Consider the following 25,147-nt stretch of genomic DNA (forward strand, 5'->3'; position numbering starts at 1 on the left):
TCTTGCCGGGTAGCAGCAAAATTAGTCTTGTGTTAACGTAAAAATATTCTTTTAAATCACGAGGTAGCTGCCTCTCTTGGTGGTAAATACTTACAAGTTGGAACAAATATCGGTTTTTGGTTTAATCAGTCTTGTCAAATATTGGTTTGTTAGTTCGCTTAGTTCCTAAATTGCCATATAATTCTTAATTTATAAAATTTATTTATTGATATTTTGGTCGCAGGGAAGAGTTGACCAAATAATAATTCTTCTTTTAACACAGACTTGTTTAATCACCAACAGGACCCAAATTCTTGGGTCCGCGAACTACTAAACGTCCGTTACAATGAACTGCCAAATGAAGAATGATACAATTTGAATATTCGCGTTAACAGTTAGAAAACAATAATGACAATATGAAATTCTTACACGGCAACAATGAAATAATACAGACCAAATACAACAATCAAATCAACAATACGCTATAATATTATGATACATTCCAAAATATAAATAATCAATGCACTGTACGATTAAGCTTTCCAGAACACGTATTGCAGCTAAATTTTCAAGCAAATTTTCAAACTAGGCAATTCTACATTTTTCTGACACAAATTTGAGTTTTCCGTTGAAACTTAAGTGTATTTTTAAACACAAATTCAAAGAAAGCAGGGAAAATTGAATTAATTCCACGATAATGAGCTGGTTTATGCGAAATGAGCCGAATTCCGGCTGGCAACGGGAAAGTGCGCCGGCCGCAAATGATATAATGCCAGCCGTAACGGTCGTCATTTTAGAATCGGGAAATTTATTTGCTCGTGTGCAGCAGTGGCGGCAAAGTCGTAAAATGCGCGCAACGTGCTCCAAAGTAATAAAAGTCAAGCCACCGTACGCGCCCGTGTGTGTCAATTTCACTCTCTCCAGGCCGTTGTGTGTGTGCAAAATCCGGATTCGTGCAGAGCACACTTTTCGCTTTACGCCTCCAGCGTCATTGCCAGCCGATGGACCAGAAATAAAATCTCCTCTGCAGTGATGCTTATTTACGTTTCACTTCTCATCTAAGTCATCCAGTAACTACTTTAATGTAAGCTGCAAGGCTACATTGAAGCGATGAGTAAATTATGTTTAGGCCAAAGAATATCAAAGAAACAATTTTTCATAGCTCCATCAATAACTAAATTTATGGCTAAGAGAATTTTAAGTACATTTTACACAAATATTATTTTATCAGTGCAAAAAATATAGATAGTAAATTTCTCGTTTGAATCCCCTTTTCGGTGTTGATTTAAGAAAGAATATAATTATTTTCTCTTAAAGCTCTTTGATATAAAAATTATTATCAGTTCGAGTTTACTTCCATTGAACTAGACGATAGTTTAAAAATATAATAAGGTTCACGCGTCAGAGGAAGTGGACGTTCCTGACTGGCGGGATCCGACATTTTTGGCAAATCAGAATACCTATATACGGTCATCCGCCGAGCGAAATTTGATCGCTTTTCAACAGAGCAAAATTCGCTGACCATCCAAAACGGGGATTCACTTTGGAGGAAAAGTAACTTATTATGATGTTTTTTAACTTTCATCTGGTTCGCATTCCTTATTAGCCTGTTCTATTCTTTTAACTTTAAATTAAATATCCAATGCAATCTTTTATTTTATCATTTTCCACATTTTATGTGCTTCTGGCTTTGTGTTCTCGTAACATCTCCATTCCTTACTTTTAACTAGGATATTTCAGAGCACATCTAGCCCATTCCCATTTGAAACAAGCAGAGCTCCTGGCTTCGCATTTGTCGCGCGCCATGAATCTTTTTTAATAACAGAAAGTCCGAGGAGCACACGGGAAAATTCAATTATCTCTGCTGTAGATATTGGATACTGCCTGCGGAGAGAGTATCAAATGCAGAGAGCAAAGAATTGTACTGCATGTGTGTTAGAAAAAGAGATAGCGCACGTGCATGAAAAGAAGATCCATTAGCCATTACCAGGATCACTTTTCCATCTGGCTGCGCGCACCATGCACACAGCAAGGAGTATTGCGAGTGAAGTGCAACACAAACGCGCAATATTGTGACTATTTCAATGAGCGCACTCGGATTATGTTTCCTTTGCTGGGTCACAGGGTGGTGCAAAATGAGTTCTATTCTCAGAAAGTGATTTTTTTTAACTATATCTTAGGGTTGCTCAATATTTATTTATGGTCTATTATTATGTTACGAATTAATGAACCACACAGCACAGCTTATGGAATTTAAAGCAATAATTCAAGCATGCATCATAGTGTATCGAAATCAACTAAATTATGTCATATTCCTTGTTCTTTTTTTGCAATTCAAAATAAAATTAATTTTGAGCCAAAAAAAGAATTATCCGATGGAATGACAAAAACTCCATATTTGTTTCTGAAAATTTTTATTTATTACGATTTTTAGACCTACCAATATGAACGAAAGTAACCTGAAATGTTAATCTAGAAATTTTTCAATTTTTTTTTTGTTTCCTCAGAGTTACAGGAATCTTTGAATTTGTGTCTGAATTCGTTAACCACGTGTCCATGAAAACATTCAACCACCTGAATTTTTCCTGCAATCTCAAAAACGTAAAAAATCAACCAGGTGAAGAAAGAAAAATATTTAAACCAATACGGTTAAAACTTGATCCCTATCTTAGCGAAAAAAATTTCAAATAAATACAATAATTTGTAAAAACTGCTATTTTTTCATTGCAAAATTGCGGTTAAGGGTCACAGTTCCTATTGTTACATTTTTAAACAGTTTCTGTTCTATAATATATATATATATATATATATATATATATATATATATATATATATATATATATATATATATATATACACACACACATATATATCCTACGAAATTCTTGTTCAAATAGATGAAACAATTTACCCTTTAAAGTAAAGTAAAACTATTTTATTTCGACTTAAAAAAAACTAAACCTTGCAGCCCTTAACCATAGCTAATATATTTTTGCCAGAAAAGAAAAGCTAATTGAAATATGTTAAAGCTCTAGAACCTAAATAGCTAAAAGTTCGCACAGATTTTCGTGGAAAATATGTAGAAACTTTCGAGCTTTGCAAGGGATATAAAGGCATGTTCAAGGAAGAAATTTTTTTTTGCAAGAAGGTTAATAGAATTTAAAGTTTTGCTAACACTCCTGTTTTCAAGTGCCGTAAGGAATTACCCATGAAATCCTTTTTTTGGCGTTGTTCGAGCGAAACAACTCTGATGTAGCTAATTGAATTGAAAAAGCATGTTGCAGTAAAGTTTCGTAATTTAATTTTACATAAGTAGAAAATGGGTAGTTTATAAACACTCAAGAGTTTCAATAAAACCCATGAAAAACAAGAAAGCAACGCTCAAAATTTAAAAAATATGAAATTGAAATTGTTTTCACTAGCATTGAAAGACTCTTTGGTGGCAAAATTGGTATATAGTTGGCAGAAACATCTAGATAAAAATACATTTAAGATGATTCAGATAAATTGAGCAATGTTAAACGATGCAGAAACCACTTGGTTTTAGCACTAATTTCCATGTTACATGCCCCCATATCAGCATCGAGCAACCCGATAAGAAACGTGAGTGTGTATGTGTGTGTGTGTGTGTCTCTCTCTCAGCGGAAAAGGATTTGAAATGCTCTGTCGTCGGACGCCGCAATTCAAGTGCATTTGGCATTGCATTTTACTGTCCGAGTTAAACACGGCTGAGCGCGGGAGTTTATCTGGTTGCCGGGGTGCGAATCTGCCGCTTGACCCCTTTCCTGGCCGAGTTGGGCGTTGGGCGGCGGCCCTGCTCGCGCGCTAGAGTCACGTTCGTAGCCTGCCATCCGGCCTGGAATGCCAGAAATTGCATTCGCTGCGATGTCGAGCCACCCTGGCCAGCGAGATTGCTGCCTCTCGTGCTCCGCAAAACGGAAATTAAGTTTTGAGAAGGCGCGTCTTTACAATGAAAGATGGCGGGCAAACTTTGCACTTTGAAAGCGGTAGACACCTCCCTTTTCAGTTTCAAACGCAAAACTAAAAGTTAAATAATTCAGAATTTATATGGTAATGTTCGTTGAGCCTGGCTTTGAATAAAAATCTCCATTCATGATAATATTTTTTCCAATGGTAAAAGAGATTAATTTGCACAATGGTGCTGTGATTAAAACAGTATTCTGCATAATCCTCTTAAGATTTCAATTCAATATAATTTACATAAACGGCTTCAGTTCATGTGAGAAGGTTAAGACTGCCTGTCTAACGGTGTGTGGTTTTAGCAATACTGATGGTTAGAAACGGAGATTTGTCAGTGTTTATAGTTGCAACAATTGAAAAACTTTGGTTTGTTGGTTTTCAAAACGGAATTTCACACAAGCTCTTAAGTAGCTTGGGATTGAGTAAATTTCCTGTCACTGAACATTAATAATAAAAACGATTCCTTCGATGGACATAATATTATATATTCTTGAAAAATAAACTTGTCATAAATATTCCGGATACATCTAAAAATGGTCTAATATATTTCGGAAAAACAAAACTTCTAAAATTCATATCTCAAACGACCTCTGACCCATCAACATTAAATTTAGCATTCAATCGACAATTTGGACTTGAAAAAGGGAATCCAAAAATGTACAGCTCTTTTTAATTTCCAATATTGTTCCCGGTGAATTTACAAAAATGAAAATTCGGATGATTTTTTCCGCAGATTCTCACATTCTGGTGTGAATTTGGTTGATTTTTTTCCAAAGCGAGCCAAAACTGTCCTACAACCCGTGCCATTTTCTCTGGAATCTCATCAGGGCAGAAAAGCCCCAAAAGCGTACTTAGGACCGAACTCGCGGCACATTGCGGTGAAACAAACCACGCGGCGCGCATAGCACACAGCTGCGATGTGTTTTATTTAACTTTGCTTCGGTTGCCAAACCACGACATAAGCTGCAGCCAGCGAGCGAGCACAAAAAGCCTTTGAACAGGGGCTGTTGTTGCCGGCCAAGCGGCTTTTTATTTGCTAGATCAGCTTCGTATTAACATTGTGTGTATGTACTCTCTGGGTTGGAACGTGTGTGTGCTGTGCTGTGCACGGCCTGAATATCGCCGACGGCTACAACGCATGCAATTGCTACACCGATGGAAAAATACACACGGTTTTTTGCTGACAATATTGGTGCAGGGAAAGGACAGCCAACGGACCGACCTAGCTGCTTTCAATTGGCCGGCAAGAAATGAATTTTATCGATACACTGCAAAAAGCTACAAAGGGATCATTTTGATTGAATGATTTGGGAATTTTTTTATATAAAATCTGTGCTGAAATAATGACAAGATATTGGATTTTCAATCCAACCAAACGAGTTTTCAAGAGAGATAATAATTGTATCCTCTTTTATTTGCTTCTGCTGTTAGGAAATGACAATTCTGAATAAATAAACATAATTAATTAATAAAAATTTTTAACTCTTTAAAACTTTTACATTAAAATTCTACAAATGGGGTTTAGACTGATTTAAAAGCTACTCTGACTAAACACACATGACTGTACTGCCTAAAATAGTTCAGTTCAAGCACAAAACCCAACTAACATTTTTTTTTGACACGAATACAAATTAAATTAATAAATTACCTCTCTACTAAATGTTTCACAAACACACAAACACGCTATTAAAACGTAAATTTTTGTCCCAAATCCCAGCAAAATGTCCACGTTTTTAATAATCCACAATTTCTGACGGAATTCCCCAAGTTTATAATACGTTATTAAAACATTGTTCATGGAAAAATTGGCAAGCGCCCTGCGGCCTGGTTTTGGCGAGGCAGAACACAGAGTTTTTGTGTAATTTCAGGCAGCAGCGGCAGCAGCCAACTTTCAATTCCCGGCCGCTTCGCAAATTGGCTGCGCCGCATGAAATGCAAATTGGCGCGTATTTACGAATTAATTGTCCCAGCTTCGGTCACACATACATTCGAAACGAGAAAGACAAACTTTGCCGGGCACGAACAAATATCCGGAATGCTGGCCGACCAACCAAAGCTGTTTTTTGCGCCTCCCCACAAAAGCCAAACCAAAAACAGCAGACGAATTTAGGTCTATACGCCTTGCATTTCTCGTTAATTACTTTGAAACTCAAGCGAGCGAACGAGTGAGTGCGCGCGCCGCATAAATTTGCATCCTTTTTGTGTGGCAAAACAATGGCGGAGCCAAATTGCGGGTTTTTCGTTAGCACACTTTGAGCATTTTGTTTATTTAAATGCATTTTGCTTCATTATTTGGATTATTCGCTGTTCTCGCCTAGCAGCACAACAAGGCGTAACAATTTTCTAACCAATTTTTAGGATGGTTTATAAAGGGAATTTGATTTATTTTGATCAATGTAATTAATTTCTAGTATATTTAAGAAAGAGATAAAGGGACAGGGGATCTCAATATAATTTCATTTTTATTAAAATAATTCAAATTGAAAAATAGAGAGTCTCTATCCTTGTACGCAAAGCAGACTTCTATCGAAGAGCAAATTGAGTGGTATGATATATCTCAGAGACTTTTTAAACTCTGGAATAAGGAACAAAATTAAATAGAAATTAAATATAATTTTATTCCGATTTTTTTTTAAAAAAAGTATTTTTAACTTTTGGTTTAATAGAGAGCGGCCATAGGTTTTTTTATGAGATAAAATTGTGTTCATTTGAATAGTTCGTCACAGTGAACAAAATTTTAACTTTTGTCTCCCAAGGAATTAAAACTTGTTTTATTTTAACAAGCTGACCAAATAATAAATTTGCATTGAAACTGACTTTTCCTGCACAAAATACCATTTTATCAGATTCAAATGAGCTGGTGATCTTGCTCCGCTCTCTGGCGATAGGTCCGCGTCATCGGCGTCATTAAGTGAAGCTCATCGCGAGCCACAAAGACACTGTACTTGATGCTGGAGAGAATTATCCCTTTAATCCTCCCTGCAGACCTTTCAATTTTCAATGCAATCACCACTTTGCTTGCGAAAAATAAAAAATATTTTTAAACTTAACAATTTAGTTAAAACGCGTATCAATGTGCACAGTTTACTATTCCGATTTAGATTGTTTTAGACAGTTTCTAAATGGTTTTAGTGTGGTTCTAATGATTCTTGCATTAATTTCATTATCCTTATCGATTTTGGATAATGGAGAACTCTCGACAGTCATAAATCCACAGTCCTCCAGTCATTTTGAATCTCTTTTACTCACTTTCTATTGATAGTGAAAATAATTGAAGATATTCACAATTCAAAAAGGAATGAAGTAACTACCAAATGTCTACGATGTAAAATTTTATGTAACACAACCCTAACAATCAAATACAACAGGTTTATTCAAAATTATAAAAATATAAAGAATTAAAATAACTATGTATTAAAAAGATTAATAAATATAGAACAAAATAGTAATTGAACGTTTAAAACACATAAAAGTTTATGAACATAATAACCAAAAAAATTATGCAGGTTACGTACATACTTAAATAGGAAAATAATTTTAATTAGTATCTCTCTGCTTTGATATATTTAATATATAATTGTGTAATGTATAATTGCACAATTAAAATCAAAATTATCTTCAAACTATTAACCATTATCAAGTTGACGAAACCCCAAATGCAACTGTATAGTATCTTCAAATATCTAGATATTTCTCTCCTCTCTCAAGCCCGGCTAGCTCAGTCGGTAGAGCATGAGACTCTTAATCTCAGGGTCGTGGGTTCGAGCCCCACGTTGGGCGACCTTTTTGCTCATACTCAGTTCTCAGTTAATATAATATAAATATACTAAATAGACTAATCCGGGTTCTTTCTTATTTTTTTTCCTTAACTAATTCACTATCCAAAAGAATTGACCATCAGTTAAGTGCGTCTATTGGTGTTACTCATTACTTGACTATAATAATAATTATGTGGAGTAAGTAGTCACTCTGGCAAAAATGAAAACGTCAGATGTAACATGGTGAACACGGGACGGTTGTGAGATAAGATTCACGCAGGCAAAAAAGCTTTTCGGCGACGAGAAGCGGACAAAGAGATTTCTTCCTCCTCGTCTGCCGCAGCTCTGCTCCACGCACTGAGGGATAATGTGGTATGAAGAGCAACATTTGAATGAAATATACATGAGATGTGAGAGCAAACAAGAAAAGAAAGCAGCCGGAAAGAAGAAGGAGAGAGTGTGCGTGCGCCAGGAGCTGCATTATCAGATCGAGGGAATTTGTTTGTCATACGATCTCGCGCTGCTCTGGAGCGCAGAGCAGAGGCCGATTTTATTGCGGCGAAATATTCTTTCTGATCGCACCGCGCCGAGATGAGGGCTCATTTCGGAAAATTGAATTTTTATCGGCGAGTCACGTGCGCCCGCCTAAAGAGCTTCATCGCTTCCAAACTGATTTCCATGCAAAACTCTGAACGCGCGTTCATCAATTTAATATAACACACAAGCCCAGCTGAAATTGCGCCGCCTTTCAATCATCCAGCACTCTACTCTTTAATTGAATTTTCAGTGCGCCTCCAAAACGAATCAGATTATTCTGATTCCAGAATATTTGAAAATAAAGAATCACAAATTTTAGGATCAAAATTTATGCTCTAGATTCATGGTAAAAATTTGTCTGCTTTTAAATTGATTATTGCACATAGTTGAGATTTTTGTTCAAACTAACAATTCAATCAACTAGAGAGTTCAAATTTATTTCAATTGTTTGCCTTCAACAATCCCTTTTAAGTTTCATCAATGGCGAAAGTTAAAATACAACAATTTTGCTTTGATTTTTGACAGTTTTGAGTACTTTATTTGTTTATGGTATCGTGTATATCTACTATGGGATCTTTAATTCAATGCTAACATTAGTAGAATTGAATTTAAGATTCCAAACAGTTGACGGTGACCCAATCTGATGGTGGCTTTGGACATTTAAGAACCTTAAAAAAGGCTCTTCCAAACTTTTTTTTACCCACCAGCTGTTACCAAAGCTGTTACAAGCTAAAAATACAGAGAACATATTTATGCTACAAATAGTTTGCACATAAATAAGAAGCGTTGCCACTTTCTCATTTCCAAATCGAATGGCGTATGTCCCAAAACAGTACATTTTCTGGCAAGGAAATAAAACCATTTATCACCTAAAAAATGTATTTCTCTTTTTTCTGGTTGCTTTGAGCATCATGTTGTTGTGTCATTCTGACTCGTACACACATAAATTTCCAAAATGTTCATGGCTGCAATCTGGCTGCAATGCGTGTTTTAACTCGTAACGTCCTCTTTGTTTCAGGTGAGTGCCATTTCCAGAGCAAATGGAGCGCAGAGAGAGTATCAAAAGCAAGTACAAACACCAGAGTTGGACAAAAGGGTGGGGAAATTATGAAAAATCTGTCCAGTTCGTTCCTGGAAATTTCGGAAATTTCCAAAAATATTCCCCTTTACTCCGAATGTAGGCTAATATTTTTAACTGGTGTGATATTTATGAAATTTGTAAGTATATATATAAAAACAAATAAAATTTCAAATCATCTGTAACTAAACCGGGCATTTCTTACTGTTTTTACCAGAAATATCCAAACACGGAAAACTGGACGGACAATTGTGTAAGCCTTGACAAACACGAACACAAAAGCTGCTAATGTACTCGACGGTATTTTTCGGCACGCGTGCCTCTCGAGAAAATTGCTACATAAATCACTATAAAAAATTAGCTGCAACACAGCAGCAGGCCTTTTGGGGCTTGTGTCGGCCGACCTGTTGCCAGAGAGCAAATGAGTCGTCACGCCGACCGAGAGCTTCATTACACGCGCGGAATGGCGTGCGAGGCGAGGCGCGCGTTCATTTAATATGCAATAAATATAAATACATAGGCTGGTGGCGGCGCGCTTGGCAACCTGCCAGGTGTAATCTACTCGGCCGGATTGTAAATTAATTCAGCTGCACCACCGCGCCACTGCTGCGAAACTCGCGTCTCATCCCCTCGGCCGAGCCAGAGAGAAGAAGAAGAAGCGGCTCCGCTTCTTTTTCATTAAGAAAGACTCGGCTTTGTCTGATTTAAAAGTTTACCCGGCGCTTTTCTGCTAAATTTGTTCGCTCTGTGTGTGTGTGTGTGTGTGTGTGTGTCTGCTGAACACAAAGGGTTGCGAGTTGTTTCATTACATTTAAAGTTTAGCTCCGGGAGCGGAATTTAGAAATCTGCTCGAGCGTGCATCGAGTGATAACCCAAGCAGCCTTATTCGGTGTGGTGCGCGCAACTTGGTACACACTCGCTCGCTCGGAAGAAAATTTACCTCAGCCACCCGTCTTTGCGAGGAATTTTAAGCCTTTCAATTACAAAACTCACTGCTTTCCAGGCACGGAATCAGTGCTAAACACTTGTCTTCTTGATTAAATTCTTGGCAGTGCAGAGGCTGTGAAAATTGCGTTACACTTAAGTCTACTCAAATGAACTCTTTTCTTTGAGCGGCTAATAAACTTGAGAGAAATTCGGTATGTTGCCAAAATAGTTGTTTAATTTAACAGCATGAGTCTATCAAAAAAATTAAAATCAACCAAATACTGAATTAAACGGAGCTTTTTGCGTGCTTATTTGACAACTAGAGACCTTAAAGATAGACAGGCTGAGTATTAATTCAACTAACGCATTTTAAATCCACCCCATTTTAATATCGCCTTTGGTAAATATTGGAATTATAAAGATTGTTTTGAGTATAATTGTAGCTTAAGAGTTTACCTGTCGATTTATCATCGCAGAAACAGATACATAGTTGATTTAAACCGATTTAGTTGCGAATGATAACACGCTAAACGGAGAAAGCAGCAAAAATTCTCTGCTAAAAAAACTCTTGATGCTGATTGGCTGACACAACGCACATGTCAGCAGCTTCCACGCAATCTGCAGCATTATGAGCCCGCTGTATAACCGTGGGAGCTGCTGACATGCGCGTTGCGTCAGCCAATCAACATTGAGGATTTTTCGAGCATAAATTTTTGCTGCTATATCCGATTTGCGTGTTTTAATTCACAATTATATAGATTTAAATCAACTATTAATTCGTTTCACGATGATTGATCGATAGACTAATTCTTTAGCTGCAATTAGACACCAAATAATCGGTTTTCCGCTCATCTGTAGCACAATGGTAAGTGATTTGCCAGAGACATTTAAAATGGGGCTCTTATGTGGGAGGAAAAATCGTTTGGTGAATTTTTTTTACTCCACTCGGCACTCTTTAGGGTCATTAATGGCTACTAAAAAATAGCTTTTCTTGAAATGTGTGTTCTGACTTTCTCTGGAATCTCCTGTACAGAATTTCAATTCAAAATGTCCGCTTTAAATGTTCAAGATGAAAGTAAGAGTTGATTATTTAACATACTGTATTTATACCGAAACACATTCTTGGCTTCTGAAAATCCCATGTAAATATAACCAACTTTGTCATATTTTTAGAATTTTTTCCTCTCTTTCTTTTTCCTCGTTCTCCCAATTCTTTTACTTATTGTGAATTTATTTGAATTCCTTAGAAGATCCCTCATTAATCCTGAAAAAAAACAAAGCAGCGTGAATAATAAATCAGATGCTCCATCTCATCACCATTGAGTCTTTGCTCATTAGTGTGAGAATTCAGTTCGATTCAATATACGTGATTTTTTACAGCAGGTGTTTGCGAGCGACCGCTTTCCCAGCGACCAACAGCATTTCTCGGCAAATTAATGCTTTTCTGCGGCAGCAGGGCCTGCGCGTCGCTCTTTAAATTTCCGCTGGCGCTGATGTGTATCACGCACCGGCGGCAAAGATTTATTTTATGTCATCTCTGGCGCTGCATGCGAGTCGTTTTCGCCTCGGCCGGGGGCACACATTGCATTTTCTTAATGTCCACGAGCTATGCGAGAACCTTCAGTTTTCCGCGCCGTTCAATCTTAATGGAAATTTCGCGCGCACAGAGCATGAATAAAGACGAGAGAGAGAGAGAGAGAGAGGAGAGAGCGCGCTCTTTATTTATTAGGCTGCATGTATAATTAAGGCGGCCATTAAGATTCGCCGCCAGCACGCGGCCATTAGCTCCTTCCTGGCAAAACTCTCTGCCCCTTTCGCCAGAAATTTCCTGCACCTTCAATACTGTGCTGCTGGGCTTTTGATTCTATTGAGAACTTTTCGACGGGCGAAATAAGGAAAATAAGCAAACGTGTTTTAAGTAAAAGTTCCGCCTGCTAGTGATTGACGTGATCTGATGGAATATTAAAGGCTCACTGTGCTGAGCTGCTTTTCCTACGAAACCAAAAATTTTTTTTGCAGCTGTTGAATTTATGAACAACAGAACATTTTTTTCTGTGCATTTTGATTACACAAAATTATAGACGTTTCAAACATTCAAATACTATCTTAAATAGATAGAAAAATTAATTTCGATTAAATATATATTTGAAAATAATGTTGTAAATTTTGTAATCACTCCTCTAAATTAAACTGCTCTCATAAGATAGTTGGAAATATAGTAGTTTTCCGTTGGTCGTATAATTCCATTTGAAAATTTTAAAATAAAATTTGTCGAAAAAGGGTGAGAAAAAGATCGTGGTAAGTATGCCAAAACAATTTTAGTAGAGGTAGAATTATTGCTAATCACAATTTGACCTTGTCTGCCCGCACAAGCACGGTGAACGCAGGCCAGGGCTGCTTGTCAACGCACAATGGACTCCATTCAAATGTCCGTCTGGCAAAATCCATTTCAGCAGTTGATCCGGGCCAGATAATGACTGCTAAATTGCTCGTACGATCCGTCCGTCCGGCGCCGGGCGAGTAATCTCTGCACCACTGGGCCCGGAGTCTACTGGCTGGGCTCAGCGGGGTGCGGGGTGCTCTCATTGCCACGCGAAATCACTTTTGCAACCATGCAAAGCACTCGAAATTGGAAATTTGCAGGAAAGGCGATTGGACGCGTATTTCCACGTGAAATGCAATTAAACCGAAAATCTGCATCGTTTTTTGCATCCTGCAGCAGGTCCAGCTTGTACTCGATTGGAGCTCAGAAATTTGATTAAGCAGATTGGGAAATTTAGGGCCGGGGAAATGATTATTTTTGTCTGCGATAACTGAAAAGTGAGTTAGAATGCCTGTGCTGATTGGGAATTGATTTTCGAAAGTACAAAATGAAAGAGATAAACGCTAACAGAAATGGAAATCGTTTTTATCCATTTTGTAATAGCTCTCGCTATTGAAATTAAAATTAAAAGTATATTGAAACAGTATTTAATTTTATTTCATACAAACAGCTTATTAAAAATCAGCTAGAGTTTTGACGTCTAGCGATTTCCAGGATTTGGAAAATGAGTGACCAATTGACAAAAAACATTTTACATTTGGTATTTCCGGAATTTGGAAGTAACTAACCTTTTCAATTTATTATTTGATCTGCACCTAGAAATAGGAAACGCTGCTTTATATATTTTACGATTAAATAAATATGCAGTTTTTATCTAAACCGAATCTATTTTGCTTCTAAATACCATCATATTAAGAATTTAGAGCCGAAGGCAAGCACCGTTGTTGCCTCATTATCTATTATACAAATTACCTTAATCTCTTTGCATCGAAGTTTACTGTCTACAAGTTGCAGGCTGGAGGCCACCTTGAAAGGGAACTTAGGCGTCCACCCCCTTTCATGGGACATTGAATTTGAGCTGCTGCGAAAGAGCCCGGCAGCGGCTAGGAGCTAGCGGCGAATGTGAGCTGTGAGCACGAAACAAAAATGCATCTTGTGCGCTCCACGGAAAACAGCTTCCCGAGTTTTATCGAACATCCTCGCCGGTGTTGCCCGGCCAGGCCAGCAAGCAGGCTTCTCAGACAACTAACTAGACTCCTGAGCTGGCCGCATTAGCTTCTGTCACGCCACCATAACAAGGCATCAATAAAAAAACGACCACATCCCCAGCAGAAATAATCAAATTAATTTTTTTAGCACCGTTGTGCAATTTTTTTTCACTTTATTACTATACCATAATTCATTTTAATTTCTCGTCAGGTCCGTCTTTGCTTCAGCCGAAATTTTCCTACCATATTGATCCTAAATTGCTTCTTATTTTCGCATTTTTGTTAAGTACTGCTGTGGTTTAAGATAAACCACAGATCTCCTCTCTTTCACCCATATTCTTAAAACTCTAATTACAGCACTTAAAAAATTCGACCATGCTCCAAATTTTTCCAGAATAATTTCTAAAAAAGAGGTTTTCAGTTCATGCCAGAGTTTATGAAAACGCAAAATGTAGACTTCTTTGAGCTATTTATTTTAGATCAAAATATATTTGATACAGCAGGAGAATGCCTATATATTTACAGGTGCTGTGCTAAAAATCTCGGTGCAACTTACAATTAAAAAATTTTAATCTCGAAAAATCATAACTAGTTCAGGGTTCTAGGTAGAAAAGGCTAGGAGAGTTTTGTGTGGAGAATGTAGCAGTATAGAAACATGCAGCTTGAACGAGAAGAGTGAGTATCTCGGAGGGATACAAGTACATCAGACTCATCGGCACCAAACACTTGCCCCAGGGCCAGGTTCGCCCTCCTTTCTTCCTCCTGAGCTGGGAAAGCTGCTTTTTACGCGAGGCACACGAGTCGCAGAGCGAGCAGGATTATTGTCAGTTGGAAGCGAGTTTCCGGAAAAGAGCGAAATGCGCGCGTCAAAACAAAAGAGATTGCAGATGACTTCGCAAACTCGAGCACTTTTTGCTGCGACGCGTGTGCAAAAGCAACGAGTCGATTTTGTTTTGTGATGAAGTTTAGAATAAAAATAAATACAGTTTTCATCTCAAGAAAAAGAGTTTTCTGTACTCACAGGGAAACTTTCGTATACCCTGGAATTTAAAAGCAATTTTCTGCTGGAAATTTAAAAAAAAACTTTTTCCATCAATCACCATCACCACTGTAGAATTACGAAGCGCAACTTAAGCATACATGGTGTCTGTGTCTTGGGATTTTCCGTGCTAATTCTTAATAATAGGGCATTATTTTATGGTCAAAATTGGTATACATATAATAATATGCTCTCCTTTGATGGGGACCAATCTCAATCGGTATTTTATTTTTAGAAATTTAGACAACTTCCTTATTTTTATATAATTTTTCATTTTGTGTATTTGTGCAGAAAGAAGGCGTATGGTAGCTCGTTAATGAACTAAAAGATTTTAGAAAATATCAAGTAGTACTTTTTCAAAGAGTCAAAAGTGGTCCATCATTCGATTCGTATCATCGAGGGTAATCTATTAATACCAAATAATATATCTTCAAGATTGAACAAAAATTGAATTTTTATCACCGATTTTTCAATTTAGCGACTTAAAAAATGACAGGTAGGAAAATTTCTACAAAGCTGTTCAAGTTTGAAAAAAATCAGTTAAGCGGGCATTCCTTGTTGGGAATTGAATCATTTAACGAGATATTTTCTTTCATTTTTTTTTGCATGAGGTGCGAAATAAAACTAATAATAAAAAAGAAGGGCTATTTTAATTCATTTCCAAGCCTCGGATAAACGTTGTTGATGTGAACTAATATAATTACGCTATTAAAAACAGTCAATATGCGCCGTTCAAGCGCTCAATCAAATTACATTACCCTATGTGAGCGAGCAAGGAAGGTAAATACTCGCTATTTCTGACTGTTTGAATAAGCTTGGCAAATTTGCATTCATTGCGGGAAAATAATCTGCTTTGCAGCAAAACAAATTGCGCGTCTGGCGCTGCTGAACGGATGGCAAGTATCAATCAAAGGAAATACGAGGAGTGCTCAACGGCATGGTTGTGCTGATTTTAGCGCAATCTGCATTATTTGTGGAATAATTAATTTCCTCTGCTGAGGAAGGCTGAGTTAGGGGAAGTGCTACAACTGCAAATTGGTATGTATCACATGAAAAAATATATTTCGCTAAAAATAACGGTCTTTTATGAGAGTAGATTTTTATCGATACTTTGCTGCGGAATTTTTATCATGTGGAAGCCCAAATGAATATAAAAAGCAATGATATATTATTGATAAATAAATTGACAACGCAAAAACAAAATATTTAAGTTGCGTTATTGATGCGGAAAGTTACATTTTAAATTTTGATGTCAACATCACCGACATGAGCGTTGTTAAAAAATTCTGAATTCAATAACTATTTCGATGATCCAATTACTGGCATTAAGGCACTGAGGGGCTTATCATGCGTGGAAATAAAAGCCTGATTCGACAAATTAATCATTCAGTCGGACAAATAGCAGGTTTCAATTTATTTTGCAGCACTCGACGCACGCACATATTAATTTCCCGTGCTGTGTGCAGTGCAGTGCGGCTGGCTTTATCAAGAGTGGAGTAATTGGAAGCCAATACGGTGCATCAGACAGCTGATTCGCCAGCCAACAAGTGGAAGAATGAAGTGAGGCGTGCATGCAGCCGACAATCGCAATAATTAACAGGCATTCCAGTTCGATCGCTGCCCTCGTCCGCCAGTCTGCCGACAATCGAGGCCTTGATACATCAATTAAGCGGCTTATTCACCTGCTGATTGAATGCACTCGCTCTATCACTCCGCGGCTTGCCCGCATTCGCACAATATTTACGAGAGTTGTGATTACACGCGGCGGCGGCGAAAGCGAGTTGTCTGCCATCTGTCCCGGTGATAAGCTTTTATATGCACTCTTATTGTTAGCCTCGATTCTCTGTTTTCTGAAAGACCAGCCCGTTGGCTCGCATTGTTAAGGCACTCTCAGGAGTGTCAAAGCAATGTGAGGTATTTGAGCAGTTCGGAGATCTAATACTGGCTACCCAATGTCAGAAATGGCAAAAAGTGGTTAGTTTAGTGACTCGAATTGCTCAAATTGCTCAACGGGCTGGGAGGCGCACCGGCGCCGACTCGCTACTTGCTGGTTTGCACCTTTCCAGCATGCGTGATTTGGCTTCACGGGACGAATGTCTAGCGTTTCAATGCAGTCCTCGGTGCGGAGGCAAGTGGCCCTTGAGTGGGCTGGGTCCCTGTGCGGCCTGGTGCGCCCATGTTATCCGTTCGCGGTGTTATTGGGACCCGGGTTTCAGCATTCGTGCTAGTGCAGTGCGCGCCCTTCCCGGTCCTCCGGTCCTCGGACAGGGATAAAATGAGCAAAAAAAAAAAAAAAAAAAAAAAAAAATGGTGGTCGTGCACTTTTACGGCCGCATCCTAACTCGTGCCTGATGGTTATTTCCGCGCCTCGCCGAAAAGTGTATATTGAAAGCACTTTCTCGCGCTAGGTACGTCAATTTCATCTTGGCTTGCATATTTACATGCCAGCTTTTTGCGCACTGCGGACGCCTCTAATCTTGATTCCAACTGCGCTAGCAGATCGGATTTCATTCAAAACCATTCAATGCGGGTGTTGAGAATATGCGAATGAACAAAACATGCAATTTTAATCCAAAGGAGATGTACTTAAAATCATCTAAAACCGTCGCCTGAAAATTCGTGCAAAAGTTAAATTGTCTTACCAGTAGAAAAAATTACACTAGAATTTGTCTTTCACGTGGAAATTCAAAATTATAGACATTTTTGGTCTGTTTTGAATGCGTCAAGATTTTGTTTGTGAATTATCAATTAAATTTCTGATCAACATTTTTGCTAATTCCCATTAGAGTCAAATAAAAAATTGAAAATACGAAGGTTCATTTAGTGCAAATTTTTAGACCTTTTGAGGGACTTTTCTCTGGGGAAGAGAAAATGCTATAACTGAGACTTATTTTAACATTTTATTCAATATTAAGCTGCTCATAAGAAACTATTTCTTGTAAATATAAAGAAGGAAAAAATATGTTCAAAATAACATCAAGAGTGGGTGGCGGCCCTCCGGTTGTAAAAGCAATGTTTCATTTGAAATATCATATTATCCAGATATAGTTTTCCTCATTGCAAAAAGAGTCAATATTATTCCTTTCTAAATATTTTCAGCTTATATAATGAAGTCCTTGTTCAAGTAGGAGCTGTTTACAAAACTGAAAGTAGTAGAAACAAGTCGGGAAGAAATTAGAATTTACTCTCTTTGCAGCGATGAAAAACGAGGTAAAAATTAAGCACACACAAATATAACTGATTGTGACAACGTCAAATTCGTGAAGCAATTAAAATGGATTCATACAGAGCAACAGTTAAAAAGGAGCTTATTGTTTCAACAATGAAGCTCTACAAAAGAGGGAGAAAAGAGGACCAATAAACAATGAAAATTAAATACTTACACATTTTCATGGTACGTTTTGTGCGATCAATCCAATTGGATTCCGTAACTCCAGCAATTGGAATCAGAAGCATCTATTGAAAAGGCAATATAATTTTGAAAACAAAACAAAGTTTAAAATGCAATATCCGTGTGTAAATTTTCAAGAGCAAAATTGCAATCACGATGTGCCCCGTTGGCATGAGTGAGTTGCGGAGTGAAGTTTGCAAGACAAACGTAGAGTCTGATTTAATTGAAATCGAATAAAATGGCTTGCAAAAAGCAGATTGTTTTACGAGCGTTTGATGCGAAATATTCATTTGCACGAGTTTTTGTCCGACATGGCGCTGCAGCCGCGGAACGTTAATAATTTTGCATCCCCAGGGCCACGCCGGATACAATGAGTACATGAGCGAATGTGTGTGTATGTGTATGTGCAAAAATTCTCGGGCGTGGATGAGTTGTGTTGTAACCGAGTTTGCAGCTCGCCGGCCGATCGATTTTATATTTTATCACCATTTACCGGCGACGAGGAGCTGCGAAAGGGGCTCTTCTCGCGAAAATAGAGCCAGCCAGCCGCCCTTTGCGGTTGCTTATTATTCGTTCTCGCCCTCTCGAGCGCGCGACAAAATGTGTGCGTGTGTGTTTTCGCGCACGATGCGCAGCTGAGACCTCATTTTGCTGCGAAAATGAAGGAACGCCAAATACGTGCGACCAAGGTACACAAGGGGATGAAATTCCTCGCCCAAAAGTTAATCAAAACGCGCCCGGTGTTATATTTATGAAAAACATTCCTGTTCCCGCGGAAATGTGGAGGGTAAGTACTCACATTTTTTTATATTAAAAAGAAGTGAGGCGAAAAATTTTACTCTGCTTAAAAAGGTGGAGAAATCGGATAGCGTGCCTCAGTTCAAGGAGTACAAAAAGTAATCTAAATCGAGAACAGAAATTTTATAACGAGTTTTTGAGGTTGGAGATAAAATTTCAGCTTATTTGGTCTTGCAAAATACTTCACTTTTTTCATTTTTAACGAGTTTAATTAAAAATCTGTAGCTACGAAGATGAGTAAAATGAATTTTTACTCATCAGCCACGATAGATTTTAACTTAACTTGTTACTCACATAGGCAAAACAAATAAAGACTGAATGGCTCAAAATTAAATCAATTGCAAGTCAAATTAATATTGACGTACGTTCTTGCACTGTCCAACTCGCAATTTCTGCCCCACAGACCTCAAAGCAGCATTCTTTTTATCTCCAAAAAAACAAGATCCAAACGACAAGGTATTAGCTGCGGAGAATTCAGAATCAGAAGAAATGTGTGACGAAATCTCCATCTTATTACAAAACTCCTTTTTATAAATATTAAACCAAGCTAAAATTAGGTCATCCCCATATAACTTATTATCCACCACAATTCAAGCACTGATCATGCAAATTGGAATGATTCAAACCAGTCCAAAATAATCTGAATTAGTCACAAAAATATTTCTTGTACAAAGACAATTTTCCAGAAAATTGTCATCATATTCTTACGAAAAAACTGTGCCATGCAGCAGTTATGCCAAATCCTGGATATGAATGCCATCAAATTTAACGGCATATTGCACAAAAAATCCTTCAGGGCTGAAAGTGTCGAGCTGATGCAAAATTTTGCTGTCGTTCAGTCTAAACTTTTTGATGGTTATGGACTGTTAGGGCAATTCCGGAAAGTAGCAGCTCTGGGAATTATCTTCTTGTCAATGGCCAATGCCTTACAAATATGTGCGAGTTGCAGGAAAGTTAGGCTTACACGGCGAAAGTTTTTGTTGGCAAGGCAAAGGGCGAAGTTCGCGAACGTTAGCAAAAACGGATTACGCGATCATGCCCGTGGATTACAACCAAGGAATACCGCGCTGATACCCTGAGCAAGAAGTGAGCGTGTTATTACGCCAAGTCGGGCAAATAATGCTGGTTAATTAACTTAATATCAAGGCAAACCCATTTCTATATTATTTTTAATGTCTCGCAAATTGAAACGGAGTTGCCGAAGGCGAGTTGTAAACAAAATAAAAAGTATGTGACCAACTAATATACTTAATGAGATGAGTTGAGTTGAAAATATATGTAATTGCGTGGTGATAAATGTGGTTTATAGGCTTGATATTTCATGATCCATGCTTATTTGATAACCTCATGATGATTTCAAGCTCAGAAAAAATAGACAATCGTCCATAACTAGCAGCCCTTTAAATTTAAAAACTTAAAATTGAACGCGGTTTTATTTTTTGAGCCAAAACAGTAAAGTGGAACAATTTATAGTTTAGTGTCTGTATTGATCTCCCTCTCCCAAAGAGTTTAAACAGGCTTTTGTGATTCACTGCAATGCCGGGGCCTTTCAAAAGCAGGTTGACGTGCCCGCAAAATTGACTGCAGAGAGAGACCCAATCTGCACTTTTCGTGAACAACACACGCAGGAGCGGAATCCAATTTGGCGATGGAGAGGAAAACAGCAAAAGTATCATTCTTGCAAACTTCGAAAGCAGCTGCGCAAATCGAATTACGATGGATGGATGGATATCGCCGGAGAGAGAGCAGAGCAGAAAAAAAATATCGGACATCAGCGACACGCGCAGCTCGATTCGGCCGGGCTGCAGTTTACCGACGCTCTTTTCGCCGCAATTGCGTGCAATATTTTGCCCACTCGGCGCACACACCAGTCCTCGGGTGTGTTGTTATGAGTTTGATAAATCACACGCGCGGAATAGCGGCACACAAACGCAGCCGTGCCTGCATTATTTTCCATCTGGGATTCAGTGGTCTTATTTCGCGCCACACCCAAAACGAGCCCGCGGGACCTGCCGCCGATCATTTCGAAACCGACTCGCTCTCTCGCTATCGCTTTAATTATTCAAACCTCCCTCGCCCGCCCCATCCCCATCCACGTAGGTACACCCTGTTTCGCGTTGCTAAACAGGCTTGTTAACTATTAATCAACTTTTCCGCCTGGTTTCGGCATTGCCAGATTGACGTCTCTCTCTCTCTCTCTCTCTCTCTCTCTCTCTCTCTCTCTCTCTCTCTCTCTCTCTCTCTCTCTCTCTCTCTCCCTCCCCCAGCAAAGAAATCAAAAATGCAGGCAGTATATGAATTTTGTTAGCAACAATTGAAGTTTTTCATCTTAAATAATGGTGGGTCAGGTTTTAAATTGGAATAAATAACTGAATTGATCTGCAAAAGTTAATCACAGCAACAAAATTTTATTTTATTCCCCCAAATATTATTAATTCTTGTTTATTCTCACGATTGATCGAAATACATTCACGTTATTAAAACTGGTCAAAATATGTATGTTAAAGTATATGAGAAAAGCAGCATTTCTGACAAACAACTCACTGAAACTGAATCCAGGAGGACAAAGCCGGAACAACCAAAATTATTGCTAAATAATAAATAAGTCAAAATAAAAAAATAATCACCTATAGACTATAAAATAGATGAAACACATTATATTAATTTAAACATTATAGCTTAAACTTTGAAAATTGGAAAAAATTGGCTCTCGTAAAACAAACAACAGTTGTTTGTTTTACGAGAGCAGTTACTGCTCTTCATTGCGAGGTTTTCAGCGAACTTAAATTAGATGGTAAATGTAGATAATTTTCGACTTCTAGAGTCTTGATAGTTACGACAATTCATGATTTTAAGTGGTTTTTTGTGTTCATTTGAAGGTCGTGTGACGATTGTAAGGTCAGGTGCAAACAAATAATCGCTTTATTTAGGTTATTCATTAAATTTGGAGTTATTTTTTAGTCGTTACATAGAGCTTGAAAGTCAACTAGGGGGGCGGGTTTTTGGTACAAAATCTATAAGCTTTTCTTTTATGTCAAAATACCACCGATTACAAATAACTGTGAGCTATTGACTGTATTATTTTATTTATAAAAACATATATTTGCAAAATTCAGCTTGTAATAAAATAAAATTCGGATAATGTGTGTTTTTTTTTTAAAATGAGAAGATTGTGTCACGTGCCGGTCTCTATTTGTCTCTGGCTATAACAACACATACACTCTAGCATTAGTAAATTACGTGGAGAGGACGAAAAACGTTGCCGCAGTCATGTACAAGTAAACTGCCTTTTGCGAAAGACAAATATTTCCGTTCCACACAACAACAAATATATCTAGCAAGGCTTTTAGTCGAGAACGCTCTCTAACTTTGACAACTATTCAACGCCACGGAAACCTTTCCTTTTTTGCAACGATCTGGCTATTCATTCTTCCTTTCCTCCGTGTGTTTCTTCTTGGAGACTTTCAAGGTACTCGGTCATGTGTTCATCCGTCTCATTTATAGCAAAGTAATGATCCCGCACCAACAAGGAAGATGATTGATTTTGAAATTGATGCGCAAGACAGCGTCAATGCAAACGTCAAAGGGGAATTTATTCAATTGGTAAATAAAAAGGGTAAAATTGTCTAAACCCGTCTAGATTGGTTACAAAGCCGGTGTCTTCGTTGAAAAAAATTCCAAACTGCAATAATAGGGAACCATACTCTCACGAAGCAATTAATTACATTAATATTGTAACGAGTATTTGGATACTCGTTTAGTTGATTTGTTTCTGCCATCTGTTAGGGCGTTTGAGAAAGAATTGTATTTGTGAATTTGTGTTATTTTGTAAGCCAGCAGGGGCTTTATGCTCAGCTCGGCATAAGGAGAGTGTAGCTGGCCGAGTGCAGCACGACTCGTCCGCCTAGGGTGGCTTGGCCGCGATGGGCCAAGACCACGAGAACGGTTTCGCATTGAGTTGCGGATACAAACCATTTCAAGTTGATTGTACAATCTACCCAAATTTTTGTAAGTAATATTGTACTTCAAAAATAGTCTCTGTTGTGATTTTGTTTATTGGAATGTATTTTGATGTTGGCATAAATGATTTGTTAAAAAGGATACCTGGCCAACTGGCTGTAGTGCGCCCATGTGACGACTACAAATCTGATATAGGATAATTCGGTGATGACGGCGGAAGATCTGAGTTTAGAGGACCTTGTACCAACGGATTTGAAACGTTAAAGTGCAAGACTCTGAGTGAAGTCCAACGTTCATGTCGAACGCCCTTTCTGTGTATTGATAAGTATGAATGTGCAATATTGTATTGACTAACCCCTGAAATTATCATTTGGCCGAAACGTCTTTATAATTAAATCGACGTCTTTAAAAGAATTTTATAAAAATTCCGATGTTTGATTGCTACGTCTTTCCACAATTTGTGTGATAATGTTGAGAATTTCCAAATACTTAAGCCACCCTAAAGAATCTTGTTCTCCTGTACTGGCATCCCACCTTCTACTGTGATATGGCATCCCCGACAAAATTGTTAAAATATCCTGTTAGATATTTAACAAGGACCGAACCCATTAACCAAGTTGTATTTGACATAGACCAGAACTTCATTGTTCACATATTTTGAAATGTTTGTTAGAGATTTGAGATTTTTTGTAAGGCATTTGTGTGGTCGAGCAAGTGCTGCGGTGTTGAACTGCTCGTATGATCGTGTACGGCATGGATCACTGAACTCCTGGTTTTGTCATCGCTAAGGGCGGATTTAAGGGCAAACCAGGGTTCATATCTGCATGTTGTCGGACTGCGGGAGTTAGGCCGAGCATTGCGTCGCACACGAAAGTCCACTGATGAAACTGATTATTAAAAATTTGTACAGGAAATAATTTTCTTGTGAAAATTATTTTTTTCTGGGCCGGCGGAGTGTAACGAGTATTTGGATACTCGTTTAGTTGATTTGTTTCTGCCATCTGTTAGGGCGTTTGAGAAAGAATTGTATTTGTGAATTTGTGTTATTTTGTAAGCCAGCAGGGGCTTTATGCTCAGCTCGGCATAAGGAGAGTGTAGCTGGCCGAGTGCAGCACGACTCGTCCGCCTAGGGTGGCTTGGCCGCGATGGGCCAAGACCACGAGAACGGTTTCGCATTGAGTTGCGGATACAAACCATTTCAAGTTGATTGTACAATCTACCCAAATTTTTGTAAGTAATATTGTACTTCAAAAATAGTCTCTGTTGTGATTTTGTTTATTGGAATGTATTTTGATGTTGGCATAAATGATTTGTTAAAAAGGATACCTGGCCAACTGGCTGTAGTGCGCCCATGTGACGACTACAAATCTGATATAGGATAATTCGGTGATGACGGCGGAAGATCTGAGTTTAGAGGACCTTGTACCAACGGATTTGAAACGTTAAAGTGCAAGACTCTGAGTGAAGTCCAACGTTCATGTCGAACGCCCTTTCTGTGTATTGATAAGTATGAATGTGCAATATTGTATTGACTAACCCCTGAAATTATCATTTGGCCGAAACGTCTTTATAATTAAATCGACGTCTTTAAAAGAATTTTATAAAAATTCCGATGTTTGATTGCTACGTCTTTCCACAATTTGTGTGATAATGTTGAGAATTTCCAAATACTTAAGCCACCCTAAAGAATCTTGTTCTCCTGTACTGGCATCCCACCTTCTACTGTGATATCCCATAAGGGATGCCATATCACAGTAGAAGGTGGGATGCCAGTACAGGAGAACAAGATTCTTTAGGGTGGCTTAAGTATTTGGAAATTCTCAACATTATCACACAAATTGTGGAAAGACGTAGCAATCAAACATCGGAATTTTTATAAAATTCTTTTAAAGACGTCGATTTAATTATAAAGACGTTTCGGCCAAATGATAATTTCAGGGGTTAGTCAATACAATATTGCACATTCATACTTATCAATACACAGAAAGGGCGTTCGACATGAACGTTGGACTTCACTCAGAGTCTTGCACTTTAACGTTTCAAATCCGTTGGTACAAGGTCCTCTAAACTCAGATCTTCCGCCGTCATCACCGAATTATCCTATATCAGATTTGTAGTCGTCACATGGGCGCACTACAGCCAGTTGGCCAGGTATCCTTTTTAACAAA

The 25,147-nt window shown here is 38.1% G+C and overlaps 1 protein-coding gene and 1 non-coding gene across 2 annotated transcripts in view; both read left to right on the forward strand.

Moving 5' to 3' along the window:
- LOC135945840 (alpha-2C adrenergic receptor-like) overlaps positions 1-25,147 on the forward strand; it is a 158,701-nt gene that overhangs the window by 41,267 nt on the left and 92,287 nt on the right. The window lies entirely within an intron of this gene.
- Positions 7,668-7,740, forward strand: TRNAK-CUU (transfer RNA lysine (anticodon CUU)). Its single transcript has one exon. It is a non-coding gene; the product is annotated as a tRNA-Lys (tRNA).

Source organism: Cloeon dipterum, chromosome X (assembly GCF_949628265.1).
Source record: "Cloeon dipterum chromosome X, ieCloDipt1.1, whole genome shotgun sequence".
Classification (NCBI taxonomy): Eukaryota; Metazoa; Arthropoda; class Insecta; order Ephemeroptera; family Baetidae; genus Cloeon; species Cloeon dipterum.